The 6,955-nt window shown below is 38.0% G+C and overlaps 1 long non-coding RNA gene across 1 annotated transcript; it reads left to right on the plus strand.

The window, feature by feature from the left end:
• The first annotated feature begins 1,658 nt into the window (after positions 1–1,658).
• LOC108166775 (uncharacterized) lies at positions 1,659–6,045 on the plus strand. Its single transcript, XR_001777139.1, has 3 exons — positions 1,659–1,779; positions 5,466–5,570; positions 5,835–6,045. It is a non-coding gene; the product is annotated as an uncharacterized LOC108166775 (long non-coding RNA).
• Positions 6,046–6,955: the final 910 nt, after the last annotated feature.

A 6,955-nucleotide genomic window follows, 5' to 3' on the forward strand; every position in this document is an offset into this window, starting at 1 on the left:
ATGGAAAACACCTCCAATTTCAGTAGCCACTGTTGGTATTTTATATTTCCTTTTTCTTAGTCTGTGTCTTAGAAGATTTAACAAAGTGCTTTCAGCTGCAAAGTCGCTCAGTCAACAATCAACCAAACTGATGGGCCTCAAAGAGCGCTGCATAACCTTTCAAAATAAAATCACGATTAATTAGCTGGTTATTCCTCTGTGACTTATTAGATCAATGAATCCGGGGCGTCAGTTTCTGTTCACCAATTAGTTTTAGAGACTGCTGTTAAAATTACAGCAAGTTTCATCAAGATCCTGACGTAGGATTGTTGGCAACTTGGGGGAAAAAATTACAAAATTCCCAAACACAATTGCTCAGTTTACTGCACAGCACACATTTTCAGTCTTAAAGTTTATCTAATAGGAAAAGAAAAAGACTTTTTAAAATGCCTATTTGGAAATGCAATTGGGATTTATAGACAAAAGAAATATATATTTTTTGTTCTTTAGTTTGGTTGGTTTCGACGGTCAGTACATTGGTTGTTGTAATTTCAAGCACTTGTTTACATGGAATAAATGAATGACCAATTATTTCTTTTATATCAATGTCAAAATCAAAATGTCATCAAGTCACACAATTAATAAGTTTTAGAGAACACACAAATATACTGAAGGACTTTGTATGTGAATCTAATGTTGAATCAAGTAAAGGATTTTTTTATTTAGCCGTTTGATCAAATTTGTGGGTGAGATTAAAGCACCTGATTCTTAAAGCAGCAGTGGAGCTCATTAGTCTGTGACCCGGTTCTGATCAAGAACCAATAGCAGGTCACAGGTTTGCACAGAATCTTCTGCCTTCCATGTAGGTGAGAAACATTTTCAATCGTCTGAATTTTTTTTTTTTTTTTTTTTTTTGCTTTTCATCCCGACACACACGCTCTTAGACTTGCACGCACAGGTCAGTGGATAATGAACCAGAGAATAAATAGTCTGATCCGTTCATCGTCACTGTAGAAGTTTAACAATTGTAAAGATGTCATTTGGGATTAAACCCAGACAAACGTGTGACCAAATTACTGAAAACAAAACAGCTAAAATTGTTTTGTGTATTATTTTTGGACTTGAATAAATATATTTCATGTTCAACAAATTTTATGTGAGGGATTTTGTTTAATAAAAATACATATTGTGACATATTATGTGATCCACTCCTATTTCCAACTATTGATCTCAGAAAGAAAACCCAGACATCCCCGGCCCCTGCGGCTCTCTCCAGCCTATTATCTGAGACTCCCAGGCGTTCCCGGGTCAGAGGGGATGTGTAGCTGCTCCAGTGAGTTGCCAGTCTGCCCCGGAGTCTCCTCTGAGTGTCACATTACAGTGAAAGCTGTCTTCCTGGTAGGTTCAAACAGGTCTAGCTGTAGCTTGTTCAGTCTGGTTTCCTGGTCTTTCCTGAGGCACTCTTACTCTGAACCAAAAGGAAGAGATGGCAAAACTCATGGGCTCAAACTCTTCCAATGTGATAAAGTGACGATTTTGAGCTGGAGAATACAAACCTGTGAATAATATAAGAGATAAAGATTTTCCTAAATTTATCTGTCATTTCACATTTAGCCTAGTCATTTTCTATCCAGTCCACTGCTTTCCTATGATTGATTCTCATCTCCCTTCAGTGCTCCGCCTGGGATTTCTCACATTGAGCTTGATTTCAAATACCAGGATTATCACTTTTGTCCCAAAAACCTCAGTTGTTTGTCGGGAAGCTGAAGACGAGGAGATATTTTAGTTTTCAGCAATACAGTGAGTGATTTTTTTTTTTTTTTTTTTTGTTTACTTTTCATATACTTTTATGATAAATAATTTTGTATATTTTTTCCAAACAGAGACTCAAGTGGGTGGAGAATTAATTTTTTCTAAGCAAACTCACTGTTAAAGCGTGCATTCCCATCAATTTATTTCAATTAAGTTTATGGAATTATCTTTGAAATAATTAGATGCTTACAGTTTCCACTGCAAGAAAAGACGCTGAAATTGTTGCAAAAGAGAACACTTCAAATTATATTGATATTGATTACAGTTCAGCTAATGATGACTAGTGACTTGTTAAGTTTTGATGAAGTTCCCGGACATTTATACTGGATAATCAGCGATGAGGTCAGAGCTTAAAAACCTGGAATATTTACTGTACCGTAAACTTGCACTTTCTTACTTCCTGCCTTCTAGTTCTTTCTTACTTCCTGCCTTCTTATAATTCTCTCAGCTTCTTCAGAAATCCTCATTTTCTCAGCCATGTAACAGAAGTGGCTTTGGAAAGCACACATGCGCCACCTGGTGGCTCTCATAGTTAGCTGCAGGGAAAAGAACCAGAGTCAACCCACAACATATGTTGATGGGGGATTTATATATATATATATATATACTTCTGTTCACAAGAGTGTTGAGAAATTCTTTGCTGTTGCTCTTTTTTTTCTGACATGCTGAAACCTATCAAACAAAAGAAAGAGAGCAGAACACACATGCGGGATCGTTCCCAGAAAGATTGTTTCTGTTTATAGAGGTTTCGAACTAAGTCAAACGGCTTTCTTGTTTATTTTGGATCCAGATGAGAATCATCTGGATGAGAAACTTACTTGCATTGTCATTTCATGCTTTTAACTAAACCTGGCCTTTTATGAGTTTATAAAAGTGTGTGCTGTGGAGGAGCAGCTCATGTTTCACAATCCTGCAGGAAGAGAAGTGGTGAACTCTCTCAGGGATTTATCGGTGTGCAGTCTGTGCACAGTTTGAACATGTCATCTGGACCTCATCCAAAGTTAGTTTCTAAATTTGCTGGAGCGAAAAAAGAGACCCATCAGAAGTCTATTGTTTTCAGAAGAATTGGCTAAAATAAACTGTATTTCCCAGAAGAATACAGGTTTTCCAGTAAAAGATTTTAATCATGCTAATGAGCTTCATCCCACCAGGCTTAACTAGTAGCAGATTGGAGATTTGGACAACTTATTGTGCAAAGGGAGGCAGGTGAAATAAGGTCCTGCCACAGCAGACAAGGTAGCACATATTATGTCAATTTAATTCATTAAATGGAGGAAAATATAAATAAAACTGCCAGAGAAAAAGAAAGAAAGCAGTTGAAAGAACATGATACGCTGCGCACTGAGAAGGTATTAATGAATCTTGTTCACACTTTCTTCTCATCTCAATGACTATCAGCTATCTGCTGTGTGTTTGGTTTGTGGTATTTCTGACAGATGTTTATGTCTTGGTGCCAAACCATTTGTCTAAACAGTTTCCCACTGGGAGAACGCTTTGTGTTAGTCATCTTAGGGGGGGGGGGTGAATTTCCTGGGAACACATGCTGAATCACAGTTGAAACTGAGTGCTTTCCAAAATTGCTAGAGATAATTTTTTTAGCTTTTCTTATTGTTTGTTTCGATTTTTCTCATGTTGAAAACCTCAGATATTCAGTTGTTTCTAAACTTGCCAAATCAGAGCTGTGTTTTATTTCTACTCCGAAGCAAAAAGAAAAGGATGCTTGCTTTTTAAAATGACTTACAAGGAAAGATATGTAAAAATATGGCATCAACTTTACTGCAAAAACCAACCATTTGCAAGAACACTAAATCAAGAATCAACATGTGTGTAATTTAATCTAATTATAGATCCAGTTATAAGATTATGTGCTTTTTGTTACATGGAAAATGATATAAATGTCAGAAAGCTAAAATTGCGCAACACTCTGAATGCAGCAACCCTTGGTAAAACACAATGGTGGCAGCATCATACTGTGGAAAAATATTTTTTTCCTGTAAAAAAGCTGCAAAAGACTGAAGATCAGAACCAAACTTTATCTTCTTAGAGGACTGTTACCCCAAACATCCACCCAGAGCTGAAGCTCATTTCACATTCACGTAGAAAATGGTCCAGTCAAAGTCCAGACCAAAATCCACTTGGACATAAGCTGGACGTTGTTAGAACAGAGCAGTCTTTCAATGTACAAATATGGTACAGATAAACCTCAAGAAGCTTTGGAGGCTAAATACAAAATCCTGTAATGTTACTTTGAGATATTTATTTGTAAAAACTGTTTAAAAAGTATGTTTTTCTTCCACTTCAAAATGATGTCGGTCTGCCACTTAGCATCGCATAACCACACATTTGGGCTTTTGGATGTAACATGAAGAGTGCAAACAGTTTTCAGGCACTCCATACGAAGTGTTGGATGCAAAAACAAAAGTGAGTTTAGAGGAAAAATCTGATATTTCCAACGTCAACATTTCTCCTAAACGATTTGTGTGAAAGTTTAGGACTGCTTCACTTCTGTGAACATGAATTTCTAATTTATATGAAGCAAGAGGATGTTGGTTGCTTCAACCTTTTTTACGGTTTCAGAATGACAGGGTTTGGGCATCTTGCCTGGGCGATATTTAATAGCTTCAGTTCTGGCAGCTGTTCTGCTTTTAAAGCAGCTCTGGGAGATTTCCAACCGCTTTTAATTTACTGACATGCCTGGGTCATCTTTGCGTGAATTTGTTGGACCTTAGCTGAACTTTCTCTTTGCAAATGTGTTCAAGATAATCACCAACCTCCTTTTTGTTGTTGTTGTTTTCTTAGCTGTTTGTACAGGCAGAATTTTATGTGCACATTTGTTTGTGTGTTCGATCTAATCCATTTATTCCACTGCCAAGGAAATGTTCCCTGTGCGAACTGGAGCACACAGAGCGATAAAAAAGTCAAATCCAACCTTTCTTGACTAATACCCCTATTTTCTGAATTTGCAGCAACTCTGCACATGAATGGATCGCTCTGTTTCGCACAAGCCTGCTTTTATTTGTTTAGCTGTTCATTTCCAAACCTGTTTGAAAGAAATACCTAAGGACTCATGTAAAGTTTACTTTTGGTGGCTTTAATCAAATGTGCCTACTTATTGTTGTGCTTTAAAACAGTGCAGCAGAGTACAATGCAGGGTGTGTTTCACCGCTGGGAAAATGTCCTTCTTACAGACTTTGCAATTTATCTTAAAACTTCCTGTTGGCTGCAATTATTGGATTGCCCAACCAACAGATGACAGAGATAATCAAACCCACTGTTGATTCTTGTCCTAGTTTAATGCCACGTCAGCTAACAACCGACATCTATTGTTGGAGGATGTTAAAATATCCCATAACGTTTCCGCATGTTGCCTTAAACAACGACCCATTTAGATGATGTGTCATTATGCAATCTACGTACGCTGTTGTAAGTTTAGGCTAAAGGACAAACTTTCCCATTTTCATCACTGTGCTACTCATATTACTCTCCAGTTATGTGTTATCTGCAACTATTGTTGTCGTTAACTTTTTGTGTTGTTTTCTTTAGAAGACAAGGCGGCCAATAATTTCACGTTCTCTTTCTATCGTGGAGCTGGATTTATTTTTCATGCTGTTTCTCTCCTGGACCAAACAGTTAAGCTAACGTTGCCACTAACTCTGTGTACTCTTGTTTTTCAGGGTAGAAGATCTTGACACTGGCTGTGTTTTTCTCTCAAATGAAGGCACTAGAAGAGCTGCTGCTACTAATAACTTCTTATTTATTAACATAGAGCATCTTCACGGGTCAGTGGTTCTGTCTTTTACATGTTTCTACTCTCTTTTCACATCCCCGGTCATGGCCTTTCACACTGTTTTCTTTTTTCTATGTGCGTTAAGGTGACATTTGTCGTAAATCTGTGCTACATGCGGCATGTAAATAAATATATTTTAGTACCGAGTTAAAGAGAAGATTTCACTTTCAAAACCTAAAACCTGAGAGGGAACGGATCTGTGGTAAATTATTTAGACACATTCCTCCTGGTGATCTTCTCTCATGGATCCTTACAGCTTGTCATGGCAGATCGGATTCCCAACACACCCGTCCGGATCCGCTCCTGCTTGAACCGGCCCAGACCTTTTGGACCAGCCTCATTTCATGACCCCAGTGCTTCTCCTTCAGCTACTATCAAAACATTGTCACTGTAAGCCAAATAATTTCATAAATTTATTACATTTCCTCATTTGTTAACAGTGTTTCACCTCATCCTAAATGCATTTTCCAAACTTGAAGGAAGATTTTTTTTTTTTTCTTAGAATGAATAAAAAACAATTAAAGCCATCCACATGCAATCCTGATGAGTTTCCCTGAAAGTCGCCTTAAATTCTAACTTCACAAACACAGGCAGTTCTATAAATTAATCTTTTCTTGCAATAGCATCAGCTTATCGTGAAATTTTTAGAAAAATCACATTTTTAATCTGAGTATTTCAATTAAATGCTGAAAGATGCAGTGCACAGATATTTTATAGCTGAATTATAATGGAACAGTTATTTGTGCCACCAACAATTCCTGTCAAAATAAATGCAACAAGTATATTTTTTCTATTATTATTCATACATCTTGCTGGAAATTCATGATGCAAAGGTCCAATTCTTTTGGTAAAAGGTGAAAGAGGACAAAATAAATCTCCAAAGCTCACTGTTTGAAGTGAAATTATCCAGAGAGCACTTTGGGTTACAAAGTCTCCATAGCAACCAATTGATGCCATCTACAATAAGTAAAAACTGGCTGTTTGGAGGGAATCAGAGAGGATGGGTCATTTTCTGCATCATCACAACAAGCATGGGGAAGTTTGCAGATCGCATGCTGCAGAGACAGCTCCACTGTGGGGGGAGAAAACTGTGTCACTGCTGCCCTGAAGGCCTGAGTGGATATCTTAATGTGCCTCTGCGCAAGAACATCAGGTCAGTGGCAGATGCGGCAGAGGTGGATGGGACCTTGCATCACCACTCCCAGGCACCCGAAACTGAAAGAGCGAACAAACTGTTAAATAAACTTTTCATCTCTGCGTGACTCCCGTGTCTCACGCAGCGAGGACATCAAGAACATCCCTGCGGCCTGCAGCTGGACTCGTGTCTGAATAATGATGAATCTGCGGCTCTGCTATCTGCTGCCCCCTGCGGGTTCT

The sequence above is a fragment of the Poecilia reticulata genome, linkage group LG12, assembly GCF_000633615.1.
Source record: "Poecilia reticulata strain Guanapo linkage group LG12, Guppy_female_1.0+MT, whole genome shotgun sequence".
Classification (NCBI taxonomy): Eukaryota; Metazoa; Chordata; class Actinopteri; order Cyprinodontiformes; family Poeciliidae; genus Poecilia; species Poecilia reticulata.